The sequence below is a fragment of the Limanda limanda genome, chromosome 13 (genome assembly GCF_963576545.1).
Source record: "Limanda limanda chromosome 13, fLimLim1.1, whole genome shotgun sequence".
In the NCBI taxonomy this organism is placed as follows: Eukaryota; Metazoa; Chordata; class Actinopteri; order Pleuronectiformes; family Pleuronectidae; genus Limanda; species Limanda limanda.
Window position 1 is genome coordinate 23,728,686 of NC_083648.1, and position 19,740 is coordinate 23,748,425.

Below are 19,740 nucleotides of genomic sequence, written 5' to 3' on the forward strand. Positions count from 1 at the left end.
CACCTACAGTCCAAAGACATGCAGATTGGGGTTAAGTTAATGAAGACTTCAAACTGGTGGTAGGTGTGAATGTTAGTGTGACTGGCTGTGTCGGGACCTGAGGTGAACTGTCGACCTGTCCAGGGTACACCCCTGTCTTGCCCAATGACAAGAATTGGCTCCGCCCCTCACCATTGCAATCCTCAAAGGATAGGTGTTTCAGATAATGGATGGATGGACTCAATAAACACCTCTAACTGCTTAACACACAATACACAGTTCCACTCACCTCATGAGCTACTACAGAAGAGATGCTGACAGCTCTCTTTACTCTGGTGTTTCCATGTTCGCTCCCCACAACGGACGGGTCATCCTGAGACACACTGCTGTCTGGAACACTCACTGAAGACATGGCTGCGACAACACAACTGTAATTCAACCTGTTTGTCCTCTCGCCTGTGTGTCAGGCTCTCTTTTCTTCTTCTTCTTCTCTCGCTTGGTCTCAGATGCTGGTGTATGAACTTTGGGTTTTCATGGTCTTTTTTCTCTGTCCTTCTCCATGTCAGGTACCCTGTCAAAATTAGCATTTCCCACTTTTCCTTCTACTCTTTTATTTACTGTCTTTCCACTTCTCTCCAACTTCATCTCTAAGAGTGTGTTACTCTCTTGACTTACTTCTTGTCTAAAGCCATGTGGCGCTTCACGTATGCTTCACCTCATATCTACCAGGGTCAGCTGAATTTCAATTTCGATTCTTGGGCAACAAGTTAAATTTCTAGATAGATATATTGCAGAAAGATCTTTTGCCTCTGTAGGAGAAATTGGAACCTGTACAGTTCAGGTAGAAATGCTGATCTCACTTCCTGAGGTGAATTTCGAGCTGAGAAAAACAGACGTCCTGTGGGTGGGGCAAAAATAAAATCGACAGAGATGTCATCAGTAAATCCACATTAGTCTTCAGCAGCTGGTTCATCACAGTAGAAGACCCAGGTAAAACTCGTCCAGTTGCAGAAGTAAAAGTTCTCCTTTGCATCTCCTCTATCTGTCCTGGAATCATGAGACAGATTTACAGAAAAATCTCTCCATGTCTGTCCCGTCTCCCATTATCTCCATCACTATGCCCAAGCTTCAGCACTGGTCCTCCTCAGCACCTCTTGTCCCGCACACTGATCCATCCTACCTCTGTTATCCCATCACCCCTTGTCTCTCCTCCCCCTGTTTGACTCCCTCCTTTATTTTCTCTCTCCTCCCTCCTCCCCCCTCCGTTCCTCTGCATCATGTACAATGATGTATTTGCACTCTGTAAGACAAAGGGCACGCAGGCTGTTCAGTGTTTAGGTTGTAAACACCACTTTAGGTCTCACTTAAAGTAGATTTTTAATTATGCAAATATTTTTGTGATTACAGGCCATTGCTCACGATGATGCGCTGCTTTGTGGTTGACATATAAATATCGGGTTTGCTGTTAAACAATGTAATTGACTGCATGAACTCATCAGGCTTAATGATGCTGCTAAATGAAAAGTTCAGGGCTTACCAAACTGTTCATCTTGAGGGGACCATGGATGTGTGTGCTAAGTTTTATGTCTATCCATCAAATAGATGTCAAAAGAGCTATAAAGCGCAGAACTAAAAATGTACACCATATTGTATAAAACGGTCAGGCATCAACAAATCATTCCTTTTAATTGTTTGGGAATATCTGAACAATATATATTGATATTATATTAGGTATTTGTGGTGTCTGTTTGCGTCCCTATATTCCCTCTGTATTACAATCCAACTCTTCTGTTGAGGTGAAAACAGATACGATCTCTTTTTATTTCCAGCTGCTCCTTTTAAAGCTGCCACTGATGAGCTTGTCCAGCATGTGCTACACATTTGCAGGTACTCAGACCCAAAGGTAGGAGTCACCAAGGGCAAAAACCCTCATCTGCTATATGACTGCTGTCAGTTGTATTAAAAATAATGCACGGTACTGCCAGATCCACTGTCATAATGTTTGAATCTTCATTCATCCATCATCTATACCTTTTATTATTAGGAAAGCAGCAGGGTACATCGGGGACAGATCGGCAGTTCTTTCACACTAAAGTGACAAACAACCATTCACAGTCACTGTTACATTTTTGTAAGATTAATGTTTTCAATTCATATTTGAGTTACCCGTTCCTGAGGGTTGCTGCTGGAGCTGGAGTCATTCCCTTAACCCCCCCCCCCCATCCTCTTACTCTCCCTTATCTGTTATTCTTTCTCTCCATCAATCAGTGATCTTCTTCTCTCCTCTCTCTCTCATGCCCTGAGGTGTGGCTGAAGGACTGACGCTAAGACAGAGGAAACTGGGAATGCTGTTTATGTGAAAACAGCCATTTTGTTTGTCTGAGCCCCCTGAAACATTGATTAAATTGAATTGCATCAAATGTTTAAAGTCCACAGTCAAACACAAGGTTTGTATTCTCAGCAACCAGTGGAGAGCTTTTTCCAAAGGTTATGTTTTGACATGCGGAAAATACCGCCTCAAGACTTTAATAACTGACAGACAGCAACCTTTACAGTGGCTGAACAGATGTAAACAACTTAATCCCCCTTTTTTTTAACATCACCAAACTTCTCAAGACAGCTAAAACATTTTATTTTTCTGATATTACTAGCTTCTTTTGTTGAATTGTATTGAGTTATATCAATTAGCTCTGGAGCAAGACACCAATTAAGTCTTCACATATGTGACCATATATTCATCCATCCAGCTATAAATTTGTTGTCATATAGAGATATATGGAAAGAGGAAATTATGTTGTTGCCGCTGTTGTAACTGACAGAAGAAAAGTTTGAGGCGCTGATGCAACACATCTTCCTTCTTGATGCGACCACGAGACAGAAGGACAACCAGTATCACACAGATGGACTCTATTCTGTCTTCACATTGTTGTCCCCAGAAGTCCTTCTGACAACGTCATGCAAGTCATGAAAAATGATAAGCTATAATTTGTTGGGTCCCAGGGGAGTTGTTTTTATGAAATCTATGATTTTATAGTTCCACAATTTGACATAGAGACCACCTTGTCAACAAACATATGGAAATGGAAAGTCCAAGTAAACAGTTTTAATTGGACTGGCCTCAAAAGACATTACGACAGACTATTAGGGCCACTTAAAGGGAACCAATATTAGGGATTTTGAGAATAAAGATGTAATATTATATTTAAAAAGTTGTGAAATCCCGTGAAAAAGTCAAAAAATGTATTAGAATAAAGTCATAATATTTCAAATATGAAAAAATGTATATCCTGTATGACTTCAAGTATTATGAGAATAAAGTTGTAATTTAATGAGAAAATGTATTCTCTATGGCTCCTTATTCAGGGTAGACAGTTTCTTCCCAAATCGTTTGTCCTGATTCTTACAATAATGAAATAGGATTTATTTTTGTGTATATATATATACAACTTTTGTCTTGTAATATTATGAAATTATTCATAATATAGTAGTTGCCGTAATACTCCGTCCATAAGACATAACTTGCAGTTGCCCAAACATTTTATGACCAGCTCACCAAGGAATAACACACTGTGTTATATTAATGCATCATAAATAAGACTGAGTCTCAGCTCAGCTCATAGAACCTGGGTTACAGTTGTTGTGTTTACGGTGTCTGACAGTGATGGTAAATTGAAGTGACTCTGATGGTGTGTAAATGAACAGGTATTTCTGGAAAATGTCCACTGCAGTGCCTCAAGCTTCCATGAGTCTTCCTAATTATAGCTAACAAAAGCCTACCCAATCAATGCATATGCACACACACACACACAAACACACACACACACACACACACACACACACACACACACACACACACACACACACACATACACACACACACACAAAGGAACAGTGTTGAGGGCAGCCACCTGCTCTGTTTCTATCATTAAGTCATTATCTCTGACCTTGTTCCCTCTCTCTCCCATATAGATAGAGAGAGAAAGGATGTCATGGAGGATAAAGTCATGACAGCTCAGTGCATTAACCACAGTTTACACCACAGAGACATTTCTCATCAAGGATTTATCCCAGTCGACTTTCTTGTGTGATAAGGAAGATAACACATCAAATACAGAAGGAAGCAGATTGGCTACACACTGATGAGCTCACTCATTTCCCTCTGTTGGGAATATGTGGTGAAAATGATCAGTTTGGATTAAAAATGAGACAAGTGAAATATATTCAGAATATATTACAGTTACTTCTACTACTTTTCATTGTACCACGAGCCATCAGTGTGGCGTCAGATACTGCTACTGCTACACCCAGTCTGTTGAAGCACAGAGAGTACACTGATTGTGTCCTGTTGTCCCAACGAAGGACTCCAAAGATGTCATCAAAATGCTCGTGGCCATGGCAAATTAGATATGGTCATCAGTGGGTGACCCCTAATTTATCATGTGGACAAGAATGTGGCCCACAGCAGAAGTGTCTCCACTGTAAGTGGCCTCTGTCCTGAAATAGCTGAGAGAATGGGGGACAGTGAGGGAGACACTGTCCCTTTGCACCAGACGTAAAGCTGGAACGTACAGTAAAGACAGCATGACAATCTGACTCCAATTATCAAACTCTTTCAAACAACCTCTTGTGAATATTCTTGCTCCTCCCTGTTTGTCCTGTGTGTTGTGTGTAAATTTGGGCACCTGGGCCCAGTGTCCACAGTCTATAAAGTGTGACCTTGACTAACAGTCTCTCTCTCTCCTTCTCTGTAGACGCCCATTGGTTATCAATCAATCAATCAAATATTATTTGTATAGCCCATATTCACAAGCCACAATTCGTCTCAGAGGGCTTAACAAGGTGTGACATCCTCTCATCGGCCAACTTTGAACAGGGGAAAAAAGTAAGAAACCCCAGAGAGAGTCGCATGTGAGAGTTCCATCCCCCGGGGAAAGACAGAAGTGCAAAATGCGACGTGTAACTGCGAACATCAACAAAATAACAGTTACGGTTTTGTTGCAGCCTTAGTTGATTTCAGTTACATTATTACCTTTTGGTTTACATGCACCTTGCACAATCACACATCATGTTCACTCACACACACACACACACCCTCCACCACAGATTCTACACACAGCTCACACTCCAATGTGTTAATTTTGATTCTGTCTTTGGTCAACTTCAGTTGACTTAATAAATATACTTTTGTTAACATTTAACAGTGGTGTGTTTGCCGTTTTTCGAACATTTCACTGGTGTGCTTCATATATTTTGATTAATGGATAAGACTAGAAAAGCGCTTTATAAATACAGACCATTTACCACTTACCATTCCATTGGAAGTAATACTTTCTACATGTAACTCAGAACTATGAGAAAAACAGCAACACCTTCAGTAGGTGCACACAAGTTAGGAAAATAAACATTTGAGTAACTGAGTCACCTACTAACCTGAGTGACCTTCTCAGTGACATGGTGCGTTCTGTCGATCAGTTTGCAAGGAGGTCTGATTTCACCAGGAGGTAAGTGGCCCAGAGGGCTTTGGGTCATCTGCTGCGCACACACACACACACACACACACACACACACACACACACACACACACACACACACACACACACACACACACACACACACACACAGAGAGAGAGATACAACAAAACATTTATTCTGTTTAAATATGGTCATTTTGACACAGGTATTTGGGTAAAGTTTCAATTCAGATAAATAAATAAATGCAATCAGTAATAATGAAAAGAGGATAACTCACAACCACAAGTTACCTACAATTAAAAACTGACAAACACATATGTGATCTGTGTAATGATTACGTTTAGGTAGAAAATGTAAGATTATTAAAAGTAATTCAGATACTTATTCATATATTTAGCTTGTTGCATCATATGTTCAGCAAATTGTAAAATGTTCTTCTTTATAGGAATGTTTAATAAGCTAGAACCTCCAGGGATACATTTGTATTTTGGACATATATGTTCACTGGATGTGTGTGTGTGTGTGTGTGTGTGTGTGTGTGTGTGTGTGTGTGTGTGTGTGTGTGTGTGTGTGTGTGTGTGTGTGTGTGTGTGTGTGTGTGTGTGCGCGTGTGCGTGTGTATGTGTGTGCGTACCTGGCTGCTGGTTCGGCAACGCAAATCAGTGTCTGATGTCCCAACTGGCCCACTGGTCTTTCTGCCGGTTACCATACGAGCTACAGGAGAGATAGGGGACTATTGATTTTTCGAGTCCAGCTTTGAGAGCAGAATTTCCACCAAGTTGGTCTGGTTCTAATTTAACTTTTCAGGTGGTTTTGGCCACATTCCAATAAATCACACCCTCCTCCCCTGCAAAATGTCTGATTATGGCATATTGATTATTATTAGTAATTTAAATTAAAATGTTGTCTCATTAACAGAACTGATTTTTTGATTGCAAATATAAAACAATAATTTCATACACAAACACACACAAACACACACACACCCATACTCTGCATGTGTCAGTGTTTTCATTTAAAACTAAGACAAATGATAATTTGTCTTGGTTTTAAACTGGTCCAGAACAAGCTGTAAGGTCTTTAACACTTCTTTTCTCATCCAGAAAACACAGTCATGTTACAGGCTAACAGAGAATCCCAGCTTGACAGTACTAACTGAACAGAACAACCAGAAACATATAGAAAACTGTGTGGGCATTATTAAGAAAGTGCAGGAAGTCAAAAAATGTACATTTTGGAATTTTAAAATCTGTGGTCTATTCACAGTTGTTGTTTCTTTACCCTGTCTGTCTTATAACCACCACTGTGCACATGAATTACTGTAAATGCTTGAGCTAGTGCCCTCTACTGCCTGAATTAATGTACACAGTGCAGGTAAACATGAGACATGTACATCTCCCTTTCTGAAGAGGGCATTTACATTAATAAGACAGTTGTTTATCTTTTAAATCAAACTCTTTTGTTTTAGAACATTGCATAAAGCATTGATGAGAATTATACCTATTCAAGGATGTAATATTGATGAAAAGGGCAAACGTAACATATAACATTAGAAGATTAGGTTTTGTGCTTTTTATGGTAGATTTAAAGTTATATTAAATGGCTTATTTTGTTCTACCCATTATGCTGTATGTTTGTTGACGTTTAAATTAGTTTACTTTGACTTTATTAATTTATCTTCATTTGAAATACTGGGTCGAATACTCGCCTGTACAGCTGTTCCTCAGCTGCAGCCTCTTCTCCCAGTAACCCTTCCCACTCTTGATATCGTCCACTGAGGAGGAATGTTTTAAATTCCCACAGCTGCCCTCAAAGCTACTGGACGGAGGGTGGGTGCCATCTTCACCCTGGCCTCTCCTTCTCTGCGCTTTCCTTCAGACAGACATGTACAACTGTAAAATGGCTGTCAGACCTTAAAGGATGTCCAACGTACAAAACATTAACATGAGTATCTGTTAGGGACCTGTTACAGTTAGACCCGCTTTCCTTTTTATTTCAATTATAGCCCTCAATGATCCTTACTATGATCCATACTCAGCCAACAACAACTCTATGTAAAATAGAAGAAAGACCAATATACAATACACAATAAGTGAGGGAGAGAAGGGGGAATCAACACAATTGTGTCACAAGTTACAAATTATCTTTTGCTTGTCATTAGTACAAGATTAAGCTCATTATTTATTATAAAGTGTAGTACTGCCATATCACGAAAAACTGCCTATTTAACTTTAAATGTATTGACCATAACCCAGCAATGAAATCGTCTTTTCTGTAATTCAGTGGCACATTTATGGCTCCATACATCATGATGCTTCCGATTAACTGTTGGTCCCTTTTCACAACCATATAAAATAATTATAGTTATTGTTGCAAATAATAGTCCTTATCCCCTCTTTGTTAATTTGAATAAAGACAATTTGCATGAGGGGCCCCAAAAACATTTTGGGTTTTGCTGCACATTATTAGTTAGATTCAACCAAGCGCTTTCATTTACCCCATTTCAGCAGCAGTAGGCAGATGTTTCTTTTTTAAGGTAATTACATAAACACTGTGAACAAATGCCAGATAAAGTGTGAGTCATTATACATAATATAATATGGTTAACATGGTTTATAACACACTATAATGTAGCTGTATGCAGATATAGCAGTTTTTTCATATATTTGCCAACAACTGTAGCTTCCTGTGTTCATGTGTAGAGACAGTTGTATTAACATACAATGAACACCAAAGCTGTAACAATATGTCAAATATATATAAACATGTCTTTATAAATGATAAATGGTCTATTTATATGGCTCTTTTCTAGTCTTGATGACCACTCTTTCTAGTGAAGTGTAGCCTTTTACCCATTTAAACACACATTTATAGAATACATCTATACTTCAGCACTTTCTCTTTCATACAGGACTCGAACTCTGGGCACAGCCATCAGGAGCAATTTTGGTTCAGTATCTTTCCCAAGGACACTTTGGCATGAATGGGGGAGACTGGGATCAAATGCAAACCTTCTGGCTGGTGGGCAACTCGCTCTACCACCTGAGCCACAGCCATATAAACTCCATTATATATTGATATATATTGTTTATAAAAGTTCACCCATCCCATGATTTTAAAGTTATTACAATCTCAGTAAAATTGTTCTTACTTAACAGCCTAGAATAACCTTACTGCAGTTGTATTCCTCTGCCAACCAGTGCAGTTTCCATGTAAATATTTCTTCATTTTCCAGATTTATATAAGGCCACTTGACCTTGACCTTTTGACCTTTGCCCACCAAAATGTAATCAGTTCATCACAGAGTCTAAGTTAATGGAAGACATTCTCTCAAGCATCTTAAGATATCACGTGAAGGAAAACATACTTTGCGAGGCTACTGTGACGTTAGGCTACCAAAATCAAGTGATTTAAATATAGAGTCAGTGTCTGTGCTACCACTGGCTCTCGCCGGCATGGAGGCCTAAAAAAGGAAAAAGATTACCTTGGCACAGCATTAGTAGAGGTAAGGGGCAGGGCCAGTGATGGCTGGGCTGAGGTTGGAGATGGGGGCAGACCAGTCTGAAGCACCCCCCATCTCCTCCCTCCTCCTCCTGTTCTTGTGTCCACCAGAAGAACATCAGCATCACCTCCCTCTCTTCTCTTTCTGTCTCCCTCACTACTTCTCCTGGGTGCCTCCAGGCCATCCCTCTTTCCTCCTCTCCCTGCTCCTCCTATTTGTTCCTCCTCATCATCCTCCGTGTCTTCTTTATCCCACAGCGGTAGTTCAGCTTCGGCCTCCTCCAGCTGCCGCCTCTCAGGGAGGGCCAGCAGTTTGTCCAGGGCCACAGACTCATGACCGAAGGGAGGGAGGTCAGCATGAGGAGAACCCAGCTCTGTGTCGTGGGACAGGGCACCTGAACTGGAGGTGAGGGAGCGGAGGAAAAGGTGCAGACGCTGCCGCCAATCTGTTTGAAGACCAACAGGAAGAAAGAGATGTTTCAGTTACTTTTAGAATATAATTCTACAATAGCTTGTTGCTATAAATGAGCTACAACACCTAGACAGGTGGTCAGCACAGAGTACAGGCCTGTAACACCAGTAGCAGAGTTCATGTCTTTACCCCTGTAATGTCCAGTGAGTCAGGAGTAATCTGGCTTTTCTGATTCTCTTATTGATTTTGAACTATCTTCCACAGTGATGCTGCCCATACAGCAGCATCACAAGCAAAAACAAGAGCCAAGTTACCTGATAAAAGACATGGAGGACTAGTTCCATGGTAATATCAAAGTATCAAAGTTTATTGAACAATACTCTTGTCTGAGCCTAGACACAACCTCAGTGTCCATCTTCCAGTTTGATTTACAATACACTGAACTGTATTGTAAATCAATTATTCATTCTTTGGTCTCCCCGGCATTCAATAACCTCTCTCCTTTAGGCCAGGTCATTGCCTTGATGAAATGGACTTGACAGGACAACGGACTACGCCTATGGTGAGCAGTATTAAGTGGGAATACAAAAGGAGACAAAACCATGCCCTGTGGTGCTCCTTTTGGAGTTAAAATATATTTTAGTAAAACTCATTAATGTGTTAGCTAAAACGCTGGTAGAATAGTATTAAAAGCACAAGAAAAATCAAACTCATTCTAACTGAGCTACTGTAGCAGCTGTTTCAAGGTGGCTGTAAATGAATGTCATTGAAAATGTTATCACTGCATAAAGTTGTCATGATAGAATTGTATGTCCAGGTACTCTTAATTTGAGCCTTATTGATGTCCTGTCTTTTGTCCAATTGAAAAAAACTTCAGGATATTCTAAACAACTGCAGCGATATCTGCTTAGCAGTTTTTAGGCCAGAGTCAGTGGGAGAATATCGTCAGCAAGGCCACTGGCAGACCTGATGTAAAAGGAAGGACTTCTGAGTTACTACAATTAGGGTACTACAAATATTTAATCATTGGAGAAGTACAACAATATTAAGATGACATATACCTAGAATGTAGTTACTGTCTTTACACGTCATGCAATGATCATAAAATTCCTGGGCAATAAGATCCCTAAGACTCTGCTGTGATAATTAATAAGTTGGTGTTTTGGGATCAGTGTCTGTCATCATTGATTCCTCAGTGTGTATGAAGTCACTGATGAACGTTAAACATACCTACAGCCAGCCAGGGGAAGTGCACTACTCTGTTGAGCTCTCTGGCTGGGGAGCTGTTGGCTGGTCTGGGGTCAGTGGGAAGCTCAAAGTTGAGGATGAACATGATGACCAGTCCGTCTTCATTCTTCAATGGAACCACGTCTATTTCACAGTTTAAACACACTCCTGCAGGGAGAGGGAGACACGGAGAAGAGAGAAGTTACAATTTACAAGTAAATTAAATAAATTCTGAACATTTCCACTAGATGGTGACACATGAGTGAAAATTACAGATAGTGCATACAAGTTTTCTCTCTCTAATGGCTGTTATTTAGTCAACTCAATGAACCAATTCAAATTCAATCTCATTCCTAAATTTCTGCGAAGAGTCCTCATACTGTTGACAACAAATCGGTTTTTATTAAGCCATATTAAGACGTTTCAGAGACAATAATAACAGTAAAGAATTTATCTTTACAGTTCACTGCCCTGTGAGAGAGAGCAGTATTCCCCCTCCCTCACAAATCCACTCAGGCTTCATCAGGCTGCGTGACCTTTGGGCCTTTTCACAGACTTTTCAGGAGGCAGACTCTAAATTTCAGAGATAATTATTTTTAAAATTCAAATGATATCTAAAAAAAGGGTTTAGCATGATTGAAGATGATTGATGTTTTGAGGCCTTGCATAATGGTTTTAATAGGCGTGGCAAAAAAATCAAATCTCTGCAAATATGATTTTGTATTGGAGTTTTCCTTCTTCAAACTGCAGCTCTCTTTTTACAGTGTTCTACCGGTATGTTTTAAAACATGTCACAAATGTTGATTGGGAAACTGGCACGTAAATTGGTAATTGGTAAGAATATGATCTCAGAAGGTCTCGACCTCACTGTATAAAGTGCTTCGTGATAATATATATTGGTTTACTTCACTATACAAATACAATTGAATTGAAACAAATACATCTTCATTCTTCTAACTTGAAGCTGGAGCTCTTGATTCATTGATGACACCACACCAGGCCAGTGAGCGTATGTGAAACTATATCTCATATTTCTTTATTCTGATTGACTTTTGTTTATCAATGCACTGAACTGAGGGAATTAACTTAATTGGCTATGTTAATCATTTGAGTATGTGAGTTTATTTAATGGAAACTGGGACCTGTGTGTGTGAATATTATTTGTGTGTGAAGGACAGGAGAGGGGGCTGGTGTTGGGGCTAAGTTGACAACCAGGATGGATTAATGTGGCTGCGTTCTAACTTATTCTACCTTAATATTATATCCTACCTGACATAACAGTGACAGACCATCTGCTGCAGAGCACGCACACACACACAACACACACACACACACACACACACACACACACACACACACACACACACACACACACACACACACACACACACACACACACACCATAACAAAATATCTAGGCATATTTCCAACATGATAATCCTATGACCTGATATTGAAGCTAAATCATGGGCTGTACAGACCCTGTTGAATATTAATGATAATACTAGTGATTTTAGTTAGAAGTGACTTGATTTCCAAACTCTACCGATAAATAATTTTGTCTTTTGGTTTCATCTTCCACCCGAAACAGATCAAGTGTCTTGTCAGTTTCAAACCAACACATTTGTTATTTTCCCATCCAGCACCTATGTTGTTTAAATAGCACATGCTGAGCATTCATGGGAGCATTGTCTTAAAATGAAAAACTAAAAACTTGGTCTGAATTTAGTAGTGTGGTGGAGTTTTCTGGAAGCTGGTGAAAGGAGACCTCAGTCAGCAGCTGATGTCTTATGCAAACGGTTTTAATGTAGACTTGACTTTAATCCTTAACTTGATTCATTAAGGAGACCAGAAGGTGAAACAATATACAAACCCTAACAGAGTAACAGGAGCAATTGTCGTCCCCAAATCTGAAGATGTCTACCACAACATCCCCATAAATCTTCCTCTACTTGTGTCACCCTTTCTATCAGCACATCCATGGAATATCTATAATTGCTGTCACTGTCTTTGTTACATGTAGGTGTTTACATCCTATTGGATAGTTAAGCCTAAAGTACGCATTACTAGGCATATGATTTACGTCTTGTCACTGGTGAAATATGCAAAAGAGTTGTAGTTGTTTAAAGTTGAAGTTGGTGCCTCAATGTCTGGCTCATATGAAAGTCCCTAAGTGTAGACACTACAATTTACTGTTGGTTGGTCCTTTATCTATAACTATATAAGGGAGTATCTGTGGAATTAGACAGGCACTGTTCTCCTGTACAGATATAATTTGTAATATACATCTCATATATAATGGTATATACAGTAATGTGTGAGGATGGTCAGAAACTCCCCAACAAGTAACTCAGAATTTAATTTTTTAGGACATTATGATTAGTACACAATCTGCTCGTATGACACACAAATTGTCGCCTTACATTATTTCACATTATACTACTATCGGGCTACACTGTAAAAATTAATAAGGTGGCACAAGATCAAATTGTTTCACAGCTTTACTGAATTTATTCAACTTGTAGAAATTGTTGCCCAAATTTAATATTTCACATTATCAATTAGTTGACACAATGTACCCACAATTCAACACGTTTAGATGTTAGAACTTTTTGTTCTAATTTAAACACTAAAGTAGACTCATGTTCTTCTTTAAAAAAAGGTTTATCTTTGGAGATATTAAAACTTAAGTTAAAAACTTTGAGTTGTCTCATTTCTTTGCAATTGTTGTTCCTTGTCATCATCGCTTTCTGAAAGCTAGTAAGAGGTGAAATTCTTGCAGGATTTATGGGTTTACAAGTAAAATGCTTAAATAACTGTCGGAACTGTAGTAATGGTGGCTTATCTATCTTTATCTCCCACTACAACTCCCATCAATCTATGAGTAATGTCTCATTGGTGTGTGTGTGTGTGTGTGTGTGTGTGTGTGTGTGTGTGTGTGTGTGTGCGTGCGTGCGTGCGTGTGTGTGTGTGTGTGTGATCGAGGTCATAGTGAAGGTCAGTGATGGTCTTTAGGGACAATGAGATAAATAGGATCATAGTTTTCATTAGAGAATAAGTACCATATCAGCCAAAAGAAATGATTAACTTGCGGATTAAAGATTAATGGCAAGCGCTAAAAGATTATTCAGTTCAAACGTACGCGCGCACACACAAACACACACACAAACACACACACACACACACACACACATTCTGGTTCTCACTCAGCCTCCTCTACGCCCTTCATGCCTGATATTATACCTCTCTTCCTTCTCCTCTCTTCCCTTTCCAAGGGTAGCACTCAGGACTCGCTCAAATTTTGTTACTCATATTATCAGAGAATTCACTGGTTTTACGAGGACCACTTCAGTTTAAGCACACTTTATTATATTTTAAATGGCTAAAACTGCCATTTGTGCACATCAATATATTCGTATCTTGATCATCTAGAAAGAAACTAATTTATTAACTCAACAAATGTATTTAAAATATTTGTTGAGTTAAGGGTTATGCTGTTCACTTTATTATCCTTGACATGGGGTCGGTATTAGGAGGGTGGTTAGCACTGTCCCCTCACAGCAACAAGGTTGGTAATTTGAACCTTTGGACTTCTGTGTGGAGTTTGCATGTTCTGTGCATGTCATAGTCAAAAGACCAGAGACTCTACATAAATTTCCCTTGGTGTGGATGTTTGTCTTTAAAGAATTAGATGTAGTTTGTTATATGCTAATGATAATAAACCACAACCAAAGAAACATGGTTTTGTATTTATATAGCGCTTCTCTAGTCTGATGATGACCACTCAAAGCTCTTTACAGTACAGTTTTAAATTCACCCATTCACACACACATTCATACAGTGCATCTATTAGCAGCACTTTGTTATTCTATGAGGGGCAATTCGGGGTTCAGCATCTTGCCCAAGGACACTTCGGCATGCAGATGGGGAAGACTGGGGATCGAACTGCCGACCTTCAGGTTGGAGGACCACCGCTCTACTCCTCAGCCACAGCCGCCCACTTGTCAGTGATATATGTATATTTCAGGGTCCGACACACTGGCCAAATAAAGTTGGAGCTACCCATCCATGAGGAGCCGCTTGATCACAATCCCCAGCTAGCTGTCAGGTGGTGGCTGCTAAACCCGGTCATCACAGAAACATGTATTGACCAGAAATGAATACAACGGTTCTCCTGGTGTATGGGATCAGTTTATTGGGACAGTTTCAGTTAGAACTGCTGTGTCAGCTTCCTGAATCGCTCCTGAACCCGAGATTATTCTGCCCTGGCATCAGTATATTAAAATAATTTACCCTCTGACCTCTTCATCCTCAGGCTAAAACAATAAGACCAGGAATTGTTGAAAAATACTTTCAAGGGAGGTGGTTAAATGACAGATTAAATTTTTATAGACAATATTCTACTGCAGCAGAGACGCAGAGGGAACTAAGAAACTGTGAGAATGCAAAAGTCCAAGTGAAAGCCTTTCTCTGCCTGCCCCTCTAGTATAAAGTCTGTAGAAACTCAGGAGAATCTGATGTAAGAACGATCCCCCGCTGGATTCACAGCAAGCGAGTGGATGGGGTTAGCGACAAACACAAATTTTAAAAACGAGAAAGAAAACAAATATCTGCCGGTGAAAAAGCGATGACACACACGTAGAGGACACCAATGAAGATGACAAGAGAGTTTGTGGTGATAAGAGCCGACACTGGTGTCTGTGTGTTGTAAAGACAATCTGGTGATCTCCTCAGGTGAATTAATATGTCACTTCCTGTCTTTGCCTGCTGCACCCGGCTGCTCCACCTCTCTGCTTAATAATGCGGAGGATTTGTTGCTGTTGTGAACGCGTCTGTGCAGAGAACCTCCCGCTGCGTTATGCATGTGAGAAAAGCAAACTGCGGGTAAAGCCTGTATCCAATTCTCCAGACTTTTTCATGTCTGAAAACGACCTTAGTCAATACACATCATTGCTGCCATATAAGTAAACCTATTAGATAATGAGCTTTGTCTCTATTTGAATGTACTACCAGGAATAGTAGTGTTGTTACATTGAGTTTAGTTTGTTACATTGATTTGTAGAGATCCATCTACCAAAACATTAATCTCACATAAAGACAAAAAAATCTATTGCGTAAGATGTATCTCCAAGTCAACCTGTAGGCAAGACTTACGGTGTAAAGAGCAGATCAATACAACAGGGGTGTAATTTAAACTTAGTAGGCTCCTGTTTCTATTTCGAACACTTCATGCTTTTAGTTGTCAAGTCTGTCTCAATATCTGTGTTAAATGTTTTCTTGTCAAATACATTAGGTATACATATCTGTATCATAAACTTAAATGAACCAAACGTTAAATACTGAACTGTTTTTTAATTTCGCATAGACAAAAATATAAACTGGAGGTTATGTAGACAAAGGAAAGCAATGTTCACCTGTTTATTCCAAGGTCATTAAAGCTTGACTCAGTATGCAGAACCCAGAACTGAAGAATCACTTGTCGTTGCCATTGTCATGACAGTTCATGTTGTCGTGTATGCTGCTCTACTCCTCTTAAATACAGTGGTAAGTAAAATTTTGCAGTTCTCATCCCAAATGATGAATTACAGCTTGAAAATCTGAGTGGAAGGGATCATACCTTCTTTAGTGTAGAGTGAAATCTCCACCTTCCTCTCCTCTGCTCCCAGAAGAGCTTTAGCCATCTGGGCCATCTCTGGTCTCCTGGTGTGAGGTCCATACAGGAAGCTGCAGGTGCAGGACTTCTGCATCACCTCCGCCCGGGTATAACCACACATCCCACAGAAGGCATCATTACAGAATATAATCGCACAGTTCTCCACCTGTGCATTGGCGATGATAAACTTTCTATCTGTAGGGGAAGAGGAAAGGGAAGAGGAGTGAGCAAAGACTGTTAAGTATTCTCGCAATAGATTGGCCCTTTAGTGACAATTACAACAAACCATTGATGGAATCTTCAGCAGGGGATTTTATAATGAAAAAGACAAAAACTCTTTCCAAAAGGGAACGCTGTCATGTGTTATGTGACTGAGATATTGTAAAGAACGGAGTGTCATGTTAAGAATGTACAGCTCGATGTGGCCCAACAGTTGCAGGAAGCACTAACTTACACTAAGATTTTTGTTTGATCCCTATCTCCCCATTCTGCATGCGTCCTTAGGCAAGACACTAAAGCCCAACTGGCCTCTGACGGCTGTGCTGACAGTCTATGAGGGATGTGTGATGGGGAAAGGGCTGCACATAGATGCACTGTATGAATGTGTGTGTGCAAAAACTGTACCGTAAAGCGCATTGAGTGCTCATCAAGACTAATAAAGTGCTATATAAATACAGACCAAGAAACAGATTTAATGAATGGGTCATCTTCTCATCTGATCCTTCCAGAAATTACTGTGACACCAGTCTGGCATTAGAAAACTATATGGAGGGGCCTTTGGAAGATGATGCTAACCGAGGAGCCATGCTTCTCAGACAACAAGGTACAAACCAGCTCTTGTTAACCTCCTACATGTTGTGTACATTATGCTTGTCCTTCTCGTGTCCTCTGCTGTGTGTGAAAGAGGATTCTCAGTAAAACAAGAGGAATAAATCCGCTGTCTGAGGGTCCCTGCACCAGTCTTGAGGGACTAAAGCTTGGAGGAGTTGATACAATCCTCAAAAGATAAGCAGTGTAGATAGTGGAGGAATGGATGGCGTATAATACTAAGGACACTGCACAGCTGTGATTCAGTCAGGGTAAAAGAGCAAGGCCCAAGTAGTCAAAGTGGCTATCAGGGGGATGGGCTTCAAAGGGAGCACCTTGTTAACTTGTTTTGTTGTAGTTGTGTCGTAACACTTATGCACTGACCTTATAGCAAATTAATTATTTTGTTTCTATTTTACTGACAAGCTCTATTTAACTCAAGTATTTTGCACTTCACTTAGTGACTTTTTCCTTACCAAAACATTTATCAGTGATACAGCTAAGATGGAGAAAATATGAACGTGTTGCTTTGCATGTGGATTTCAGTGGTATTCCCAAATTTATTGGATTAGTTTAGATTAGATTGAACTTTATGGTCATTGCACATAGTACAAGTACAACAAAATGCAGTTTAACATCTAACCAGACAGTACATAGTAGATTAAGATGAGGGAATATTTATAGGGTGAAAGTATGTGTCATATATTATATATAAGCATGACAAAACACGGATAATAAAAGAGCATCAAGGTCAATTATTTACAGATGTTGCATAGAGTATATGAAAACATCGTGTATATACTTAGGCAGCAGATAAAGAATAAGAGTAGAATAAATAATAACATGTGCTGACGCAGGTAGTGTTGTGGAATTTTCTGAGACACTGTCACTTCTCCTTGAGATATAGTGCAGCTGTCTGTCGTGTTTGGGGAAGTGTGAGAGCATGGCCAAGGTCTAAGGCTTCACTCCCTAGACACCACAGATATGAGACTGCGTAAGCTAGAAAATACATTTACTTGTTAAGGAACTAGCAGACAGTTAGACTAAATGATCTGTAGGGGTTTAAAGTGTGACCACAGGAATATGAGAGGACATCATGCACAGTTGTTTTATTGATGGTATCAGATTCTCTCCTTAGCCAAGCTGCAATAAATATTTCAGGTGTATGGCAGGGGCTGTTTTGATGGCTGTTGAATTGCTGGTCCTCTTAACATTTTTGGTAAGGAGCACCAGCCCTACAAATGAGAAAAGCTAGTTTGGATCCCTGTAAAATGGCACCCAATTCATTCAAAGGTCTTTGAATTCACTTGAAAAAAAACATGATGGGGTTCATCCAACATCACTGGATCCAGACTACTCTGTGCCAACCTATGGGATGGAACGCCACAATGGTCAACTCAAAATGGCATTGCCAGAATTGAAACTCCAGCTTCATCATGACGTCTATAAAGTCTAAGCCTCTTTAAAGATACTTTTTACTGCAGAGCATCAGTTCTCTTCTGTCAAGTCTTTAAACAAGATACAGAAAAAATCAACACCAAGCAAGTGGAGAACTCCAACCTGGTCCTTAAATTCCTACACTGGCTCCCTGTGTGTCAAAGGATAGATTATAAAATCCTATTATCTGTTCATAGAGCACTAAATGTTCTTGGGTGTAAATACACATCTGATTGACTTGTTCGTTATGAAGCACATCGTTCAGGTCATCTGTATCAGGTTTCAGTGTTCCCACAATCCACACCAAGTTTAAGCTGGAGATAATTTAAATCAACTTTTTCCTTCATTAAATCTTTAACTATTTCATTCCCCTGCTTTAGCTTTGAATTCAGACTTTTAATGCATTTCTATGGCTGCATCTGAGAGGTGCAAAATAATGTTGTTCTATTGTAAGTTTTTATCTTTCTGGATTCCGTGACAAGCTATAATGAAATCAAAAAGGCTAATCCGGATATTATTTGATTTGTAGGTCTTAACTTAAACAAATAAAGTTGTCTCTCTTGCTCAAACAGGTGTTTGTTGTTTTTTCCTATTGTAATTGTGATGTCAAACTACTTGAGCTTACTCACTCTGTTCCTCGAACTTGCGGATGATGGTATCCAGGAAGGTGTTCTGCGGAGCCACGTGGCCTCGTCTTACCGGCATGGTCCCGGTTCGAGTTCCGACCCGGTTCGGAAGCTTTCTCCCGATCTGATTGGCTGATTGAAATTAGCGCTTTCTCTAGTCGGATGTGTAAAATGTTATTCCTGAGTTTGGCTTGTTTGGTTTGTGTGTCCTCATCCTCTCCTCCACCGTTTCTCTCTCTCTCTCTCTCTCTCCTCTCATGCTCCCTCCATCCTGTCAGCACAGACCCGCCCACTGGATGTATTGTTCACAGTAAACAACGAAGGCATGGAAACAGGAAACTGTTTATAATAGAGACCATCGGGAAAAAAAGCATCTTATTATTTTCAATACTTTGTATTTCTGCAATTATTTTGCAATTCCCATCAAAATCGATATTTTTCTATGCACACTCCATTTGTGCATCTTTTTTGGCTGATCTTATCTCCACCCTACAATAAAGACGTTGGTACGTCAAGTAAAATATCAAGTACCTTTTTCAGAAGTCATCTCTAATGTTGTTATTATTTCCATTATTATATTATTATTTTTAATTCTGTTTTAATAATTACTTTATTAAAAAGTTAAG

At 39.7% G+C, this 19,740-nt stretch overlaps 1 pseudogene; it reads right to left on the reverse strand.

The window, feature by feature from the left end:
• LOC133017563 (potassium voltage-gated channel subfamily H member 6-like) overlaps nt 1-19,193 on the reverse strand; it is a 30,238-nt pseudogene extending 11,045 nt beyond the window's left edge.
• Between the last annotated feature and the right edge of the window lie 547 nt (nt 19,194-19,740).